Source organism: Panthera onca, chromosome A1 (genome assembly GCF_046562875.1).
Source record: "Panthera onca isolate mPanOnc1 chromosome A1, mPanOnc1 haplotype 2, whole genome shotgun sequence".
NCBI classification, from domain to species: Eukaryota; Metazoa; Chordata; class Mammalia; order Carnivora; family Felidae; genus Panthera; species Panthera onca.
Window position 1 is genome coordinate 21,144,278 of NC_138339.1, and position 21,822 is coordinate 21,166,099.

The 21,822-nt window shown below is 37.4% G+C and overlaps 1 long non-coding RNA gene and 1 pseudogene across 2 annotated transcripts in view; one reads left to right on the top strand and one right to left on the bottom strand.

The window, feature by feature from the left end:
* The window catches only part of LOC144614691 (uncharacterized), a 296,020-nt gene that overhangs the window by 98,055 nt on the left and 176,143 nt on the right, over nucleotides 1-21,822 (top strand). The window lies entirely within an intron of this gene.
* LOC132680705 (small ribosomal subunit protein uS3 pseudogene) lies at nucleotides 18,647-20,160 on the bottom strand (annotated as a pseudogene).

A 21,822-nucleotide genomic window follows, 5' to 3' on the forward strand; every position in this document is an offset into this window, starting at 1 on the left:
CTTTATTGGAATCCCTCAAACTTTGTTTTTCTTTATATTGTGTTTTCATTTTTATTCCATTCAAAATACATTCTAATTTGTTTTTTTTTTTTTTTTTTTTGATTCTTCTTTGACCAGTGAGTTACTTAAAGGCATGTTATTTAATTTCTCAATATTGGGACATTTTCTGTATATTGTCCTATTATTGATTCCTAATTTAATTGCATAGTGGTCAGAGAACATACATTATAATACTTGCATCATTTTATATTTAATGAGACATTTTGACTCCAGATATATTCTATCTTGGTAATTGTTCTGAATGTACTTGAAAATAGACTGAATTTTGTTTTGGATAAACTGTTCTAAACAATTTAATTAGGTCAAGCTGGTTAATAGTGTTGTTAAAGTCTTCTATATCCTTAGTGATTTTTCTGTGTACTTTTTCTATCAATTATTGGGGAGAGTAGCATTCAAATCTTGTGGATTTGTTTATTTCTTCTAGCAGCTATATCATTTTTCTTATAATTTGATATTCTATAGTTATGTTCATTAATGTCTAGGATTATTGAGTTGTCTTGAGAATATGACCACTTGGACGTTATGAAATGATTCTCTTTATCTTTGTTAATAATTCCTTATCTGAAATATACTTTTTATGCTACAAATATAACCATTGCAGCTTTGACTTCATTAGTCAACATGGTCACATTTTCTCTTCCTTTTATTTTTAACCTAGTGAAGTCTCTCTATTTAAAATTGGTATTCTTTAGTTAGCATGCAGTCTAATCTTGAATTGTTATCCAATAAGACAATCCCTCCCTTTAATTGGGTATGTTAAGAATATTTATATTTAAGGACATTATTGATATCAATTGGTTTATATCTACAATCTTAATAATCACTTACTATTTATCTCATCCATTCATTGTGTCCCCTTTTCTCTTCATCTTCTTTCTTTTGGATTAATTTTTTTTTCTGAGTCCACCTTTTCTGATGTTTTAAGCCTATTAGCAATAAATCTTTGTATTGTGTTGGTTGATTGAAGAATAGTCATCCATCCATACACATACATTCCTTTTAGGGTCCTTCACTGTATTTTGTTTTTCTCTATTTATTATGGACATATATCTATATCTATACATCTATATCTAAATATCTGTATCTGCATCTATTTATCTATCTTAGATGATGATAGACACTTTCCTATACTCAGAAAAATTATTTGTATTGTAACATGAAGATTTTTGCTGTGCATAAAATTTTAGTTTTTTTTTTTTTTTTCTTTTACAAGCTTGTTTATTGTGTGAATATATTTTGGACCTATTTATATGCTATAATTTATTATGCTTCACTAAAAACTTGTTTATTCATTTTTTATTGATGGAAAATATACATTATATTAATAGATCATAGCTATCATTTATTTTATTGTTGAGATTTTTTGTTTTACCAAAATTGTCATAATTAACAAAAAAATATTTCTACAGTGTATATTCTAATATTTACCTCCTTATGAATACATGGTATACTCTTTCTAGGCTAAGTGGGCCCAAAGTGAAATTGCTACTCTTTTGATATGCTAAAATTTGGTTTTCCAAATCCATATACAATAATTTTTATCCAATTTACACTTCATTCAATAGTTTATTGAAGTTCCTATATTTATACATCTCTTGAATAATTGGTATTGTCAGACAAATGTATTCTCTGGTTAGTGTAAAATAGTATCACATAGTGTGTCTTAACTTGCAGTTCCTTTGATCATAGTTTTCGTTTTTTTCACTTTGGTTTTGATTTGTAGTTTTTACATACATTATAAATACTAATCTTTTCATATGTACCTGAACTTAAAATATTGTCAATTTTATGGGATAGCTCTTTTTGATTTTGTTGCCTGACATAATAGGCCTTTTATTTATTTTTTAAATGTAGTTAAATATTCTAACCCTTTCAAATGTAGACTGTACATTTTGTATTCAAAATAAGCTGCCATAAACTGGGGTCATCATGATATTCATGTATTTTCTTCCATACTTTAAAAAATGTTTGCTTTTTATATATAGATCCTTAATCCAATTGATGTGTGTTAATACAGAACTTTTTTAAGGCATACTCCTGATGGTAATACCAGGGTTTTCAATAATATGAAAGGAGGCTTTACATTAATTCCTCAAGTTGGAGGAAAGCTTGGGAATTTCTACAAAAGTCATTTAGTTTCACCTTTTCTTAGGATATATTTCCTTCTAACTGAGTCCTAGATATAAATAGGTTTCTATGCTACTTTGTTAACACACTTGTTTTATTTAGTCATTTCGTTAAGGGTCCCTACTGTATTTCTCCAGTCAGAATGATCCTGTATAAATAAATATTTAATTCCTAGATACTGGAGGCAGTATTTGAAGCAACATGCATAGTGTCTGTGATTTCACTCATGAGTTTCTCCATGGACTTTATGGTCATTCTTTGAGTCTAAACCCCAGGAATTCTAGGTTCATTTATTTTGAGCTCAACAGTATGTTGAAAAGTATATTATTTAAGGTTTTTTGTGAAGCTGTATGTATAGGTTTGTATTTTCTCTCATAAGACATATTGATGGATATAATGCTTCCTTTAGCCCTGAATTGTTTTCAGTTTTCTAATATACATTATTTAAATTTTATTTTTATTATCGATTTCAAATTATATGTACCACAATTAAAAATTGTCTTCTCTGTGGCATTTATCCTTATGGATTTCTTAATGATTCCTTTGTGATCACTTTTGTGATAAATGTTTATGAATGTTACATGTGACCTCAAAAGGGAACATTAGTTTTAAGTTATTTGAGTTATTCAGTTGTTTATAGACTTATTAAAATGTATGTGCTTGGCATGTCTATTTCTGTAAAAATTTGTGTACAAATGCTCTAATCTGATGATGATTTCCCATTTTTGTGAGGTTCATAATGTCTTTTGTGAATATAGTATATATATATTATATATATATATATATATATATATATATATATGTATTTGCTTCATGTATTCCAAGTCAGGTTTGCAATATTTATACAATATAATTGATTGCTGTAATTTCTTAGTGGGTCGTTTCTTTTAATTCATTAACTTCATATTAATATCATTAATAATTAATTGACAATTATTTTGTTATTAAACTCCAATTAGTTGAAAAGTAAGTAATCGTTTAATCGTCAAAATGATTATGAAATCCATCTTATTAATTACTAAATTCCTTTAATCTCTGCTAATGGACTTCATATTAAAACACAGTGATCTAATATTTAGTGTTTCTATGTGGGATTTGTATTTTGCATGGTATCATTTTTCATTGCCCTTATGTTCAGCCTTTCCGTGGCATCCTGTTTCAGATGGGCATTCCAGCTACTGCTACACATTAAAAAGATGCACAGTTGAACCTGAAGTTGGGTGACAGTTAGTACATCTGTTGACCCTATTTACATTAATACAAATTATTGATAGAGGTATGTTTACTATCCAGTTTTTAACATCCTGATTTCTCTGTGGTAGTTACTATTGACTGACTAAACCAAAACCCATACCTAACCCTCTTTTTCCCTTGAAAGCAATCAATTACTGTCATCTACTACTTTTTTAAACTGGTGGATGCACGCAGGCCCAGGCATCTGAGAAGGAGAAGCAAACGTAGCCATTGGCACCATTCCCCTTTGCTCTTAATCCTGTTAAGGGCAAAGAGCCAGAAGCTGTGCTGACCCTCTCACAGCCGCACTCTATGTGTGCTGATACACAGCTGCCTGCTGAGGGAGATGGGGGAGGGGGACGGTGAGGGGGGGGGGTCAACTATTTACTGAATAGCTGAACCAGTGTGAGCACATTCTGTCCCCCGTCCTGCATTTTCATTTTCTTTCAACATCGTGTTTTAATCACCCTACACTCTTTAAATTTAAGCTTAATTAAAACTTGAATTATACTTTTACATTTAAGCCTAATAAAACTTAAATTACACTTTTTTCTGGGCTCTGTTCCTTCACAGTGTTTCCTCTCTTACTGACTAGTTGAAAACTAGTCCTTCACAGTGTTTCCTCTCTTACTGACTAGTTGATCAGCATCAACTTGTCCTGCAGGCCAGAGACCAGGGATCATTTGTGGTTACCCACTCTCACTCTCGCCCCATACATATTTGCTACGGACTTTAGTTCATTGTATATTCTATTCTTGAATTCACCTCTGCATTCTGCCCTTTGAAACTGTAAAAGTTTTCTGGTTTACCCTCCACCTTCCAGGCCCCTTTATATACATCTGATATTGCTATGAGGAAACTTGTTAAAATTCTACAGTAATTATGCCAGTCCTGTTATTAAAATTATTATGTGGGCCCCAAGATTTCAATATGATTTTCACACTCCTTGTCTTAAACACACAATTTCTCAATAGGCCATCTCTGTTGAACTCCTCCTTTGTAAGCCCACCTTCACTCCACATGCTGACCCCTCTTTAGTCAGTGGAGAATTAATTATCTTCTCTGAATGTTGAACAATTTAACACTGTTGCATCTAAATGTAGAATATTATTTCAAAAATAATACTATCTTATACTCTTAAAAGGGAAGAAAACTAAATCTTTCCCAAAACTCAGCATCATTGTAAATTTCTACAAGCCTTCCTAGAAACTCTCTTCATAGTTCTTAGATGCTCCTGTGCACACCTTAAACTAATTGAAACTGTTATCATTGGGTGATATTTCTGTCATTTATTCTGACTGGACATTTATCATAGTGCAGTCTTAAAATATTCTTTTAAATCATCTCTTGGCTGCTCCTTTGAAGAAACTACTCAGTACTCTGAATCTTCTGATCACCTTTTCAGATTTTCTCAAGCCACTTTTTGAGAATCTTGTTGAAATGTTCTCATATTTCCTCAGTAAATCACCCCAACCAGATTATTACAAGTACAAGTTGTTCTTTCTCTTGGTTCAGTTTACAGCAAGCAAGTACTCATATAGTATGATTTCATGACACATAAGCTGTTTGTCCACATCTGGGGTACTTCCTTGTTCATAGCTAGTTTTCGGGGTGTCAAGTTTGGGATTCACTATGAGTGAATCTCTTGGCTTCCTAATATCTGGAAGTTAAATGGCATTTTGAAAAAAAAAGAAATCTTACTTAAATATAACACAAATTGTGAACCATTTGAACTGTTTTTTTTTCTCTAATATGGTACTAAACGTATATTTGCATTTTAAGACATTCATAGCTTCTAGGCCTGTCTAAAAGCAAGTTGATGATTCCTCTATTCATGTGTAATAAGATAAGGGTTTGACTGAGCTCCATGCAAGTATGTGTGCTCCTTGTTGCCTTTCCATATTGCAGAGAGAAAATGCTAGCACCTTCAAAATGTAGACATTTTATCAATTGAAAAATAGAGTGTACTTTCAAAGTTATTCCCCTGTTGCTTCCAGATCGATTAATACATGTACAGTGCCTGGCATGTTGTAGAGGTGTCAGCCAGTATTCTGGAAGAAAAGGGAGGTAACTCAAAGTGGCAAGTTTTGAGAAGAGCTTAATAAAGGGAAACCAAAAGGGAAAGTATAGGACCTTGGGGTGCCGTAATTACCCAGAGCCCTTAAAGTGCCGTGAGGCAGCAAGGTCACTGGAAACCAGGGCAAGTTAGCTGTAGGAGAGAACTGCCTTTTGAAAAGCTGAGGTTTCTTGTAGGGTCACAGCAGGCCTACGGCAACTACTAGAGCAGTGATCCAGGATAATGAATACTACTGACTTAACTTTCCCATGTCTATTAGATCTAGTGTTTCCAGTGTTCTGGCCCTCAGATGCAAGGGATCCCACCGAGTCTATACAGGTTAGCTTCCCAGAGCAGACAACAGATAACAAAATGGAGAATGAATTGAGTCACAAAGGGAAGACCTCCAGAACAGTCTACTTCATTACCCCCTCAGCATTCATCCTTACATTTTATTTTGGTGAAAATGTAATTTTTACAATGCAGGAGAACTTGAAGTTCCAGAAGCTACCACATCAGCATTTGCTGATGTCAACTCAGTTCAACTTCCCCCTGAAACTGAATGTATTAGACATCATTAGTGTTCTCCATATAAGGCAGTGAGGTTAAGGTGGTGTACTCATTAATATAGTACAGTCTTCGCTTCAGTGGATGAGAAGAACTGAATTTGTAATTATGTCTCTATATTACTAGTACTTCCTACTACTTCACTTTCCCTCAAGAAGCCACTCAGTTGAATGGCTACTTTAACCAATGGGGTGAACTTAACCTTCATATTTTGGAATAATTTTTTATTTGAGTTTACCTCAGGTTTCTATTAACCAGGATTATAAAGTGAGAAGGTAGTAATAGGGATCCTGAATAAATAACTAGAGTTCTGGGCACTGTCCTGCTGTCTTTCATAGTGTAGCAGAAACCAGTTTTCTTCCGGTGACTGAGATAAATCTCCCTGGTGAGCACATACTCTCTTTCCCTTTGTGTTCAGTCAATAACATGAGAATTCCAATCTGGACAGATGACAGTCATAGTTTTTGCAATTCAGTGGAATTTTAACTGTATTCCTCAGAGAAAACATGCCTTTATTAGGCTCAAAGATGTCCAAGTTAACCAAGTCAAAAATTGTGATTTTGAAAAAAACATTCTCCAAATAATTTTTAGGGATAATCATATAATTTGTCTCCCCTATGCCTTTGTTCCCAGTACTAGGCATTTTGCTTATGGAAGAGATGACATAGCAGATGCTGGTTTATGGCAGTTGCCTTATCCCATAGCCTGGCATCTCAATTTTTCATGTGATCCAATTTCTGATTTCCTCACCCTTCTAATAGCTAGTTTTTTGTTTTGTTTTTGTTTTTGTTTTTTTTTGTGATGGAACCGGTGAGAACCAGTTAATTCTGTGAGTGTGAATAGATTGCCACATTCATTTCTTGTAAAATGTGTCCAGTGGGTCAGAAGAAGTATTGTGTGTGAATCTACAGAGATAGATACAGCAATTGCTATGGAATCAAGTTCCCTCCCCATGCTCCTCAAAGGTGATTTGTGCAATCAGATTTCCACCAAGTGGTTAGCTATTTTTTCCAGGTAAGTGGGAATGCCTCAGGGATTCAGCATTGGCTCCTGCTATGAGCATGTTTCACATGCAGTAGTGGTACTGTCCATATTAGCGTTGATAAGAAGCTCATGTTGCTGAGCTCCTGCCTATCCACTCTCCTTGCTTCCGTTACACGTTTACAAGAGGACATTGGGTAAAGTAGCCTGGGGAAAGAAGCTGATATTTCTACTGCTGATCATTTTATGTATATGATAACCACATGCTTTCTTTGCATTAGATGCTTTGGTAAACATTCATGTGCAACATAAATATCTTCACACTTCATGGCCATGCATCCATACATCATCATTCCCCTAGACTTTCTGCACCACATTCTAATATTCCAAATAGGGTTTCATTTGTTTCTTTGCCACTGGTCACCTAGTCAAAACTAAATATTTAGTCAAAACTAAATATTGTTCATGAATTGCAAAGATCTATCCATAAAGAATAATTTCCCTTCTCCGTTGTCTTTTAAGTTCCTCCTGAGTGGGGTCATAGGGAAGAAGTCATTCACTTTTGACTGATAGCGGCAGAATGTGCAGATATATTAATAAATCAGGTTCTCACTGTTTTCTGTTCCATTAATTTGAGCAGAGGCACAGGTATGAGATTGACAGAAAGCAAAAAAGCAAAAAAGCAAAGCAAAAAAGCAAAGCAAAAGGAAAGCAAAAGCTAAAGGAGATCTAGTTCAGGAATCTGTGACATCTGCACAGCTAGGTTTTTTTTTTTTTTGTTTTTTGTTTTTCTTCTCTGAGTTTTAGGAACTACTCAGGCCCATGATTTTGTCTCATTGTATTAGTTTCCTGTTTCTGCACTAACAAGTTGATCACAAACTTAGTGGCTTAAACAATACAAAATAATTTTCTTACAGTTCTAGATGTCAGGATTCCAAAAATCAAAGGATTCAAAGAGCTGCATTTTTTTGAAGGCTGTGGGGAGAGTCTGTTTCCTTAACTTTTCCAGCTTTTAGAGGACACCTGCATTCGTTGACTCATGGAACCGTCCTTCATCTTCAAAATCAGCAATGATCTCTAATTCTGTCATCTCATTTTTCTGACACTGAAACTCTTGCATTCCTTTTATTAGGACACTTATGATTACATTGGTAATCACAAGGGTCCTGCACAATCTGCAGGACAATGCTGCTCAATCCAGGATAAGTTAAAAAAATTTTTTAAACATTTATTTATTTTTGAGAGACAGAGAGAGCACAAGCAGGGGAGGAGCAGAGAGAGAGGGAGACACAGAATCGGAAGCAGGCTCCAGGCTCCGAGCTGTCAGCACAGAGCCCGATGCGGGGCTCAAACTCACGGACCGCGAGATCATGATCTGAGCCAGTCGGCCACTCAACCAACTGAGCCACCCAGGCTCCCCAATCCAAGATAATTTTTCAGTCTCAAGATCCTTAATTCAATCATATGTACAAAGTCCTTTTGCCATGTAAGGTAACTTATTCACAGGCAGACTTCAGCATGAGCTGCACACAACATTTCAAATGGAGAATAATTTGTTGGTAGGAAAGGTCATGGCCTTTTCCCCAAATCCTGTGATTTAAGACTCCCAGTCCCTCACTGAGGTTTATCAAGGCTTCATGAAAATTATCCCTCTAACACTCTTTCAATAACAATAGGTTTTTTGGGTCATAAGGCTGAAGTGTCAATAGTTAGCATAGCAACCTGGATCTATTGGAGAGCCCTTCTTGCTCTGGGCCAGCTCAAAATTAGCCACCTTTCAAATTACCCAAGAAGTATGTTGGAATGGGATGGCCAAATGTGATATATATTGCCTTCATAATCCATAAACAAGATTCTGTTCTGTTTATTTATTGTATGTACTGTCCTTATTTTTTGATTGTGGTTGTTGAAAGATGCCACAATATTTCTTTCTTTCTGAAGCATTAGAAAACATGTGCCCCCCCCCCCCCCCGACCACTTGACTCTAAGACATTTCAATCTTATAGATCCCTGAATATTGAGGGGTCTGTTTGTTACCCTTTGGCATCCTGTGTTTTACTAAGGATTTAGGGTGTTGGCTACTTCCTGTGTGTCTGTTTTGGAATGCTCATACAACCAGAAATGTCATGGACCAGTGTTGTATTCTGTACAGCATCAAGACAACACATGTCCTTAGTCTGGAATATTTTATGACAGGGAGATAGGAGTTGACATAGCCCTGAAAAAAACAGGAAGGGTATACTCTTGTATTTATCATATAACAGCAGACTGCTTATGTTTTCCTTTGCTGGCAGAGATAGGGGGAAAATGCATTTCTATTTCAATAGCTGTATACCAGGTGTCAGGGTCTGTGTTAATTTTCTCCAGGGGAGATACCATATCTGGAAATGCAGCTGTGCTTGGAATCACTACCTAATTATGTGGGTGATAATTGACTGTCATTCTCCTTGACACATCTGGCTTTACACTGTCCAAATAGGCATATTAAATGGGGATGTGGTAGGAATTAGCACTCTTGCATATTTCACGTTATTGATGGTGGCACTAATCTTTATAATTCCTCTAGGGGTGTGATATTTTTGTTTTGTTTTGTTTTCTAGTAAGTCAGGGTTGGGCAGGTGTGATTCCACTGGCTTCTACTTGGCCCTTCCTACAATAAGAGTCCTCCCTCTGTGGATTGAAGAACCAATGTGGGAATTGTGACAGTTATCTCTTATGTTTGCACCCTGTATATAGATTTTGGGTTGAGAGGAACAACTATAGAATGGATCTAAGATTGTACCGTAGGTTCTTGGATCCAGACTCCATCTATCGCCTCACCTCTGTAAGTCCCCACTTCATTAGTTTCCAGAAACAGTTCAAAGCCAGGAGATAATAATCCCTAAAAGATTTGGTATTTATTTTCCTCTTGAGAAGGTTTGAAGAAAGATTAAAGTATATATAGCATATAGCAAGATTCTTCCTCAAGTGGATTCTGGCTCCTGCTCAATCCAGATGCTGTAAGTCTTTAAAGTCCCTTCATTTCTTAAATGAGTGGAAAGGCCATGAATCTGCACTACATAATTCAGGCAAGCTTTCTCCCTCCCAGTTCTAAAACTTTTTCTTTTTATATATGTCACTGTATACTATATTATTTTGGTAATCTCATTCATTTCTAAAACCCCAGCAAATAAATTACCCAGCACTCTATATCCTTGAAGATCAAATAAATAAATAAGTGATCCATACAATGTGGCTTGTGGTGTAATTTTTTCCATCGTGTCTCTAAGAGTTAAAGGCTACCACTTGGGCCTCTACTCACAATTTCATCATTCCTATTGAGATCAAGCAACCCAATTCCATTTTTGCATCTCCCACTGTTGTCTACATCTTACAGAATTCAGTATCCATAGGGACTTTCAAGAACTCTAATGGCCCCTCCTCAAAGCATTTCTCCATGCCTTGATAAAGAGTAGATTTATTTCAGATGATCTCTCCCACATCATATGAATGAAGGGTAGCTGAGTAGATCACATTCCCAACATTCTGTTTCCCTAAAACTTTGGGCCAGATGCATGAGAGAACAGAATGATATATTGTACTGTCAATCTCATTAACTATAGGTGACTACTTAAAATTTTTTTGACGTTTCTTCATTTTTGAGGGCGAGAGAGAGATGGAGTGAGAGCAGGGGAGGGGCAGAGAGAGAGAGGGAGACACAGAATCTGGAGCAGGCTCCAAGCTCTGAGCTGTCAGCACAGAGTCTGACACAAGGCTTGAACTCACCAACTGCGAGATCATGAACTGAGCTGAAGTAGGATGTTTAACTGACTGAGCCACCCAGGCACCCCTATAGGTGAGTGTTGAAACCATGATTTATTTAGCAGATTTTTTTTTAATTTACATCCAAGTTAGTTAACATATAGTGTCACAATGATTTCAAGAATAGAATTTAATGATTCATCACTTAAGTATAACACCCAGTGCTCATCCTAACAAGTGTCTTCCTTAATGCCCCTTGCCCATTTAGCCCATCTTCCTCACGCAAAATCCCTCCAGCAACCCTCAGTTTGTTCTGTGTTTAGGAGTCTCTTGTGGTTTGTCTCCTTCTCTGTTTTTATATTATTTTTGCTTCCCTTCCTTTATGTTCATCTGTTTTGTATCTTAAATCCCACATGAGTGAAGTCATATGATATTTATGTTTCTCTGACTGACTTATTTTGCTTAGCTTAATACACTCTAGTTCCATCCCATTGTTACAAGTGGCAAGATTTCATTCTTTTTGATGGTTGAGTAATATTCCATTATATATATATATATATATATATATATATATATATATACACACACATTATATATATATACACACACACACACACACACACACACACACACACACACACACACATGTATATATATACACACACACACACACATATGTATATATATGTATACATATATATACACACCAGGGCTCTTTCCATACTTTGGCTATTGTCAATAAGGCTGCTATAAACATTGAGGTGTGTGTGCCCCTTCGAATCAGCACTCCTGTAGCCTTTGGATACCTAGTAGTGCAATTGCTGGGTCATAAGGTAGTTTTATTTTTAATTTTTTGAGGATCCTCCACACTGTTCTCCAGAGCGGCTGCACCAGTTTGCATCCCCACCAACACTTATTTACCAGGTTCTTAAAGTAACTTTTAGGCATTTGAGCCATTGCATTATACCATGACTTCTAGGTGAAAAACCTATAATTTTCCCAGTCAATCATTCTCTTTTATCTAAACCCCTTATGATTTTCTGTCAAATACCCCCTCTCCCACTGGAGCAATACTGTTTGTTGAAGTTTTGTAATTATGTGTATAGCTGTACCCTACCAAAAATCTTTTATTTTCAAGACATTTTTGTAACTAATATAGACTTAAAATTTTTTTTCATATTTATTTTTGTTTTTTTTTTAAATTAAAATATCCATTCATTTATTCCATACACATCTCTGAGCAAGGCATTGAATTGGTTGTTGGTACTCCACGTATGATTAATATACGGGTATTGCCCTCAGAGTATCATTCCTGCCAACGTTCTGCAAAAACTGGCCCTTCGTGGAGGTGAATAGTGGCCTTTCCAGTACATTTTCTTATCTCATATTTATTCTCAAGCAATTATTATTATTTTTTTTTACTGAGCATTACCAGCTTTTATTATTATTATTATTATTATTATTATTATTTTAATATATGAAATTTATTGTCAAATTGGTTTCCATACAACACCCAGTGTTCATCCCAAAAGATTCCCTATTCAATGCCCATCACCTACCCTACCCTCCCCCCCCACCCCCCATCAACCCTCAGTTTGTTCTCAGTTTTTAAAAGTCTCTTAGGCTTTGGCTCTCTCCCACTCATATTTATTTATTTTTGAAGGAGAGAGAGAGAGAGAGAGAGAACGCCTGAGTGGGGAAGAGGCAGAGAGAGAGAGAGGGAAACACAGAATCTGAAGCAGATTCCAGCCTCTAAGCTGTCAGCACAGAGCCCAACACAGGGCTCAAACTCACAAGCCTTGAAATCATGACCTGAGATGAAGTTAGACGCTTAACTGAGTGAGTCACCCAGGTGCCCTTGTAATATAGCCTTCCATTTATTTTTTGTTTGTTTGTTTTCGTGCTATCTTGACCCAGCTGGAGGCCTTGTTAGTTTTCCTTTTTGAGCAGTTAAGATTTAATTAACACAGCCACTTCCTTTACTGATTCTCATGCTGCAGGCCACTATGCACCCACCCTCATTACCCCAGGACCTGGTACTAGACAACTGGGGTTAGGCCTTATGCCCAGGAATCCACAACATTATTTAAATTAGCCAATCCATAGAGACCTAGGACCAAACCTAGCTAACCCCACCCTACTCACTCTATATAAACTGCCCCCTAAGCTACAGATTTCTGTTCCCCTGTCGCAGGTTCAGCTCCCTATGTGGCCCTGCCTAGCTGTCTTCTCTCCTTGGAGCTAAATAACAGAATTTTGCCCCTTGTGTACTTTTGAGTGTTTGTGTGTTGTGTCACACCATCAAAAGAATCTTTAAAGCTTATAAAATTTTTTTTTAATGTTTATTTATTTTTGAGACAGAGACAGAGCATGAATGGGGGAGGGTCAGAGAGAGGGAGACACAGAATCTGAAACAGGCTCCAGGCTCTGAGCTGTCAGCAGAGAGCCCGACGCGGGGCTCGAACTCACGGACCGTGAGATCATGACCTGAGCCGAAGTCGGACGCTTAACCGACTGAGCCACCCAGGCGCCCCATATTTAAAGCTTATAGAACATTGATGCTGTGAGCAGAATGGTGTGGCCATGACCACTGACTCGTCCATATCCTGTTGGAGGCTAGCTCTAATGTGTAAACTCCAGCAGCTAGACACTCACCCGGATGGGTCTGCCTTAACACAGGAGGAGTGATGAGCCGCTTGAACCACATTTTCCAGATTTTGCATTCCAGTGGGTTTTGGTCACAGCCTATATTTTCATAGCGGGCTATTCCAGGATTCCTTATGTCTTTCACTTTGATATTTCTTTCTTATTATTTGAGACAGAACCCTGGTTTATCCATTTGTTTCTGGCAGCCCCTTTAGAAGACGGTGTTGGTTGGGCTACCCCATGGTAGTGAAATGGCACCCTGGTATCACTGGTGATGACACTTAGGTGGGGGTAGCAGCTCCTTTCTTCTTTGCTGCCACATAGCCAGCTGCTGTCACCAGCAAAATACAGGATCTCCAGATCCTCAGGAGTACTGTGAATTACACCCTTAAAGCCCAGTGGCCCAATGTTTAATCCAAAAGGGATCTCTGGAGCAAGGGAAATACCTCATTCTTGCATCTCGCATCCCAAACCCAACACCTGCCAAAGTTACCCAGTTGCATGACAATGCAAGGTCCCTAGCTAAGGTGCTTGAACTTCAGTTAGTGCTTCTCCAAATTAACATACCAAGGCACTGAGAATTCAGACCAGGGGGCTACCTGTGCTGTCCTAAAAGGAGAATGCTCTAGTTCTCTAAGTGCAAGTTTTAATGGAAGCTGTATTGGAAAGCTTTAGAATGAGAGAGACACCTGGACTCCTCCCTCCGTGCTCCTTTCCTATAACCACCTAGAAATTCTGCATAAGGAGTTATTAAAAAAAAAAACAAAAAACAAAACAAAACAAAAAAAACCAAAAACAAAACAAGGAACAAAAAGCACATAAAAACCTAGATACAGGTGGGGGATATTTTAAAAATTAAAAATAAATTATAATTTGACCTAATTGGAAATCCACAATTTACTAAAATAATTTATGTAACATAAAGATAAAAAGGACACTGATTCGCTTTTGGACCTCTGCATCACAAGTTCTAAATTACATTTGGCATGTGCTAAAATTCACCAATTGATAAAACTTCATGGATTGATCAATACTGGGGTACAAATTACAGGTATACTTGGGGATCCTAGTGAATTTAAACATGATAACTAATAATTTGAGGATTAAATAATAATTAAATATGACAGAGAAAACTCAGTATACCTCACTTTATAGATTTGCCTAAATTTTCCAAAGTCATAATACCCATTGCCCTATAATATTCCATAATGGGTATAAAGAGTCTGGCACAATGAATACCAAACTGAAATTAAGTTGAGCCTTTGGCAGTTATAAATTGGCTTACCCAGATAAGACTCTGTGGACACCCCCATTTAAGTTGGTTAAGATGGTTCAATGTAAGTTAAAATAGGACCTCTAAGTATTAAAATGTATTAGTGTACATTTTAATTATGAATTATGAATTAATTCATTAATTATGAATTAATGAATAGGTGATTATCTTCACTGCTTCACAATTTGACAGTCTAATTTTGTCTATTCTTAAGCCTAAAACGATGAATGGTGTCTCACAGTCCCATACTGCAAGCTTAATGCTGTGGTCCCATTCATTAAGGTCTCCAAACCCAATTCCCAGTATTACTGAAGTTACTAACTTCATCCAGTCAACAGACAGTATTTTGTTAGTATAGATTTAGCTGATACATTCTGATTAGTTCTATTTTAACAGCCTCTCAGCTGCAGTTTGCCTTCACCTCCAAGAGGATACAGTATATAATTTTTAGGCTACCCATGGGTTACCTAAGCAGCCTTACCATTGCACACAGTTTTTTCAGTGAAGATTTCGACTGCTTCCAACTTTTTCCAAGAGCACAGAGGTGACATTGCATTGATGACATCCTCTTCCCAAAAGTTTCATTTGACACTCATTAAGGATTCACATGTCCAGTATCTTTTAGTCATTTTTGAGTTCTGGATGCAACATATTCCTCACTTACAAATTTTACTTAATCTCACTCATGTTGCTACTTATAAATCCATTATAAACGGAGTTCTCTCCAACAAAGGCTGTAAAATCTGTGCACATCAAAATCAATAGGCATTCCCATTAGTTCCCCCAGAAACTCCCTGACTGTGGAGTCTTTAACAACCTCTTGCCACATTCCCTGGAATCTCTGGACCACCTGTGATGACCATAAATTGTTGATGGGTTTCTGACTCCAGAGATTACCTTTCTCAACCCAGTATTATATACCTTTAAGTGAAAATTGCTGGTCATGTACTAGGATCTTTTGAAAATAAAGACTCTTACAGATTCTTAAGCCAGTGTACCCAGTTTCCCACTGCGGTTAGTTCCATGGAATTAGAACCACATAAGCTCAGCAAGACTGCAGTGGCTTCTTTGATTCAGGGTGGAGCCAAACTTCAGCCCTTCTCATTTTCCACATGCAGGAGGGGATGGTCTCCCCTCTTCTCAGTCTTTGACAAAACACAAGACATTAAGTGCTGGAGGGGGTCATCCCTCCTCAAGACCCCTTAGCTACCAGGGGCATCTCTAGGGATTAACTGAGTCAGTAGGAGTGGGAATCCATAGAATATATGAATGGCATTGCCACCATCAGAAAATTGCTGGAGCTAAGTGAAATGCTTTCCATCCCTAATAACGATGTCCCAAATAAAAATGGGACCCAAGGTGAGCACAATCGGCCAAACTTCAGACTGATATTTTAGTATTGGATGCCAGAAAATCACCCCATCTGCACATTTTTTTACAAAGTTTTGGGCCATTGCCTAAAAGTTGTCCCCTTTAGGATTAAAAACAACACACACACACACACACACACACACACACACACACACACAATGTCTGGGAATCTCTTGCTCCACAGATTTATGGAAATGATCAATCAAGTCGGCATATCTCTACATAGTCTAAGGTCACAATATAATGTCTCATAGGACACTCCTTGTCCCCTTGGAGTTTCAGACATTGCTAACAGAAACCAAGGAACACATGTCACTTCTCTGAATACACAATGCTATACTCTTTAAAAGGCATGCAAGAGAATGTTCATCTCTCCAGTAGGTGCTAGACAGCCAGTTTAATAGAGACATTAGAGACTCCTATTTATACTCCAGTCTGACAAAGGGAATTCCTAAATGGGTCTCTATCTTGCCCAAGGCCTTAATCTCTCTTAATTCAAGGCCTCTTGGCTGACTTCTCTCTCACACCAACTATAAAAATACTTTCCCTTTGCTGTTTAAAAGGGGGACATGTCTCTCTGCCATGTGCATAGAGACTAATTATATATGAGGTTATTTAATAACATCTGTCTCTATACGTATGGATTTTTTCAACCTGCTTCTGTTCCACATTGGGCTGGAGGTCAAATCAAAGGTGCATTCTCTCCTGGGTCCTGTTATACATAGGCTGTCCCTCTAGTATTGAACCCATGTGAACCTAAGCTTCTACCACCTAAAAAAACCTCCTTAGTATTTAGGTTATAAGGAGTGGTTAGTTAGTCCAGTCTTTCCCTCAAATCCTCTACAGGAAAGTAGAGTGTAAACTACCAAAAGGGGGATTAAAAAAGCCTGCTTCATAAATAAAAATCACATTCAGAAAAAATAAAATCAATACCATATCCCAAATTATAAAACCAGACAGCTCTTCCTTGGTAATAGTACATGTTGGAGAAAAATCAACATTAGGCGACAGACACCTGTCAGGTGCAGCTGCACACCCTTCTGTTTACTGTCAGTCTTGTTATTACTGGTCTTGGTGCTTTCATTGGTTTGGGATTCAGAGCTCCAAACCCTTCAAGTATTAGCCATTATTTCAACCAAATATGGCAAATGCTAAGACCCACTTGGGTCTTACCAAATTTTGTTAATACAAGCACTGTAGACCAAAAATCTTGCTAACTTCCCTTTCAGCCACCGAACTGACAAAAGAGGCTTAGAGCCCATGGTGATTGGTTCGGGTAGAGGGTCTACCTACAGAAAAGATCAAAGACCTACCAATATCTTGATTGTATCTTTGTGGGACCCTAAGCAGAGTACCCAGGTGAACCACTTGGGTCTTCTGAACTGTAAACTGTAAGATAATATGTTTGTGTTGTGTTTAGATGCCAGGTTCACATTGAATTGTTGTGAAAGCAACAGGCAATTGAAATTATACATGTAAGCATGTATAGGTCCACACACATATATGTATAATATATATATACACATATTTTGTAAATATGAAATGATGAAACGGAGAGAGAAAAATATTCAGAGATGGACATCATATTTTAAAAATGCTTATAGACATTATTTAAGAAACACTCCAATTAGTTAAGGTTCTCACTTACCTACAACAGGTTTCACTCTGGTTAGATAAAAGCAGAAAAGAAACTTCTTAAAACTTAAAACCATTTTATTTTTTATTTTTATTTTTTTTAAGTAATAACAATTGTATTTTATTTAAAAAAAAAATTTTTTTTTAACGTTTATTTATTTTTGGGACAGAGAGAGACAGAGCATGAACGGGGGAGGGGCAGAGAGAGGGAGACACAGAATCGGAAACAGGCTCCAGGCTCTGAGCCATCAGCCCAGAGCCCGACGCGGGGCTCGAACTCACGGACCGCGAGATTGTGACCTGAGCTGAAGTCGGACGCTTAACCGACTGAGCCACCCAGGCGCCCCTTAAAACCATTTTAAATAATATTAGGAATTTCAGAGTCTCCAAGAAATCTAGAAGCCAGTATTATATACAGCAAGATCAATGCATTGGGGCATCACTAACTACATTACCAATTTTGCTGCCATCCCCATCAATACTATAGCTTCTTCGGGTCATACTAATTACTTGCAGGGTTACTGGCTGAAAACCAGTATGGTGGCTTCAGATAAATGAACACAGCACCAAACACACTAAAACATGGTTTCTGTGTATGAACGGAATATTTGATTGGCAATGTCTGAGACCGAGCATCAAAGGAAACTATGAGAATCAGTTCTGGTGTACATCTTAGGAAAGCAGTAGTCATTATATGAGAAACAGTACAAATACATATAGGGCTTTGTAACTACAACAACAATTAGACACTCAAACTCTAATAGACTATGAGTTGCTGTTAAATGTCACAAAAACATTTTTGGTGAAATGTTTTCCATAAAATTAATCTTAATAATGTTAAATAAATCTTTTTTTCCCTTATTTCCAGTAACTTTTTTTTTCTTTTACAAAGATTTTATTAATGGTCTTTGCAGAGCAAAATCCAGACTCCACATCTAGCTGCTGAGGCGACCCTGTTATGCAATTGGTACTGGCTGTGTCCCAGTAGGCAGATCTGGCTTCCCACCCTTCTGTTCTGAGATGGGGGTGGTGGGAAGTATTTCATCTTTGATTTCCACAATGCTCACATGATCTGTCAGGGACTTCTTAGGGCCAGTCTTACCACTTGTGTCCCAGGGAAGCATGATCTTCACTTTGATGCCCAGGACACCCTGTCTGAGCAGTATCAGTGTAGTAGTTAACAGAGCCCCCACTGTGAATCATCAGGCCATCCACAAACTTCTTGGGTTTAGCTTTCTGTCCTCAGAGTTTCCTGGACACCAGCACCTCACAGCCTTTGGCCCCACTCTCCTTGATGACCCACAGCATGGGCCACAGCAGCCCTTCCACACGGTGAGGCCTCCTAGGGGTTTGTAACGCAGAGACTCTGCCTGGGTCAGCACATGACCTCTTGGGGCCACCTTTCAGCATAAAGCTCTACACTGCATAAAAACTCTACAGGGAAACCAAACCTCTGCTGAACCACAGCAGTCAATTCTTGAATCCATAGGTCCTTCTCCCCAAGAACATCCTGCGTCCTGTTGGCCAAGATAATGATTTCTGTCCTGGTTGATGTAACTCGGACCCCAACCCAGGAGTCGCCATCTTCAGCCAGCTCCGAGTGAGAAACTCATTCCGTTCAGCTTTGAAGATGCCGACAAACTTCCTCTCGGAAATCTGCACCGCATGTATCAAGGAGCCCCACCCCCTTTATAATAAGACATTCCAAAATATTCTAACCTAAATGGAATTAGTAGGAATATACAAGATAACATTTGTGTAAAAATACTTTCCAACCAGTAAAATCTCGATGATACATAATGTGGGATTTTCAGCATGGTCCTAAATTAGATGGTGAAGTTAGCTTTATATACATTATAGTAGCTAATAATTATAATATTCAATAACACTATTAATTTGTGGCATTCAGACTCTCAGTTTGTATATTTAGAGAGGTAAATATAAGTAGCCAAATGTTTTGGATCTCAGTACAGGGGAAAAAAATCAACTCCATACCTGTAAGACATTAGTTTGAAAAGATTTTTCTCCCTTTAAGATTCTTAGCACATCTCATTTTCATAACAAGAACTGAGTTATGATTTTTTCACATTTTGTATCATAGCATAATTCAGTGCAGGGTTTTCGGAACCATAATTCCTAACCGTGTACTTTGCTTACAGATTCACTTGAGAAATCTCATTCTTTTTACACATCCTGCATTGAAACAGGCAGTTTGCTCCTACCTCGAAATAATGTATTGATACTAATAATGAAAACATCTAAAAAGGAAATCATTCCAAAGTAATATTTCTTGGGAGATGAGTTGAGTTATTAGCAGTTTGTTAGCAGGGACTAAAATTCTTCATCTTTTACCCTTTCTGGGATTAGAGCAGTGATAACATTTCTTTTGTGGTTCAAGGGTAAAACCATATTTTAAAAAGTACGGAGTCAAATGAGTCTTAACCTAAGTGATTCTTTGAACTTACAGCATGGCGGTTTGACTTGTAAAGAGATAGGATAGAATCTGTAAAAATGAAAGAAAACCTTCTTCAGGTTCCTTCTCAAGGAAAATTCTGTGTATTGTGGATAAACTGTCTGATAACTATCTTTGCACCTAGTGAGAAGCAGAAACAAATTTACACTGAAAATTAAATAAGGCAGCAGGGTGTGTGTGTAAACTTTTGTATTACAAAACCTCATGAAAATGACATATGTAAGGAATATAGTGGTATTACAAGTAACCGGATTGTCTCGATTGGGGCACTTGATAAATGTAATATCGCCAATTCTTGTATATTTATATTGTATAACCTTCTATGTGACACACTAAACTTCCCTTGGGTATAACCATCCTATGCTAAACATGGGCCCGTGTACAGTACAGTAACATAGATTCATGATCTTACTTAGGTTTGGGAAAGCAGAGGCAATGCCTATTGTAGTTTCAAATGACTCCTGTGTGAAAATATTTTTACTCAAAAGTTTATTCAAAGACACAGTAAGCTGAGAGCAACATTCCTTTTTTTAAATTTTTTTTTTTTTTTTTTTTTAGTGTTTATTTTTGAGACAGAGACAGCATGAGCGGGGGAGGGGCACAGAGAGAGGGAGACATAGAATCTGAAGCCTGCTCTGGACTCTCAGCTTTCAGCACAGAGCCCGACGTGGGGCTTGAACTCACGAACTGCAACATCATGACCTGAGCGAACTCAGATGCTTAACCGAATGAGCCACCCAGGCGCCCCTAGCAACATTTCTTTTTTAAGATTTAAGTTTATAAGTTTCACAGATCTGGGAGCTTGTTAATAATAGCCAGCCCAGGATTTACAGTTTCAGTTAAATGTTGAGGTAGACAGAATTCCACAGTGGTCTCCTGTGACGCACACTTTTATATAATCCTTCCCCGTGAGGGTGGGCAGAACTTGTGAATATTACGAAGTATCACTCCTATGATTAGGTTGCTAATCAGCTAACTTTTTGGTAATCAAATAGAAGATTAACCTGGGTGAGACTGACCTAATCCTTTGACATCTTAGATTAAGCATCCTGAGAGAGTCTCCTGTTAAACTTGAGGCGGGACACAAATGGCCAGGTTGTGAACTACATGTAGAATTACACCCATAGGGCCTTGCTTCTGCAGCCACAGGGTAAGTGGTTCCTGCCAACACTATGGGAGCTTGCAAGAGTACTGAGCCTGAGATGAGACAATAGTTCCAGTTGGTTCCTTGATTTTAACTTGCTCAGAGCCTGAACTGAGGACCTTGCTAACTCATGCCTGGCCTCCTGATCCATGGAAACTATGAGATAATATCTGATTTTCTCAACTGCTAAATGTGTGGTAATTTGTCACACAACAGTAGAGAAATATCACAATAGTGTCTTACAAAATGTCTTACAATAACTAGTATTCTAAAAAATAATTGGTAATTGCAACAACTCAATTTCTCTGCAGAGTATGGATGAAAACTGTGAATATCCATAGTGCTAACATAACTGAGCAAAGAGAAGATAATAGAAGACAATAGGGAATTGTAGGACGTGTGCAGAATTGAGGGGTGAACTCTATTCAGCAACTGGCAATGACGTTAAATGTGGCCAAATCTTACGTTTCTTTAAAAACAACCAAAAAACTCTAGGTTTTTCTGTGTGTGTGTTC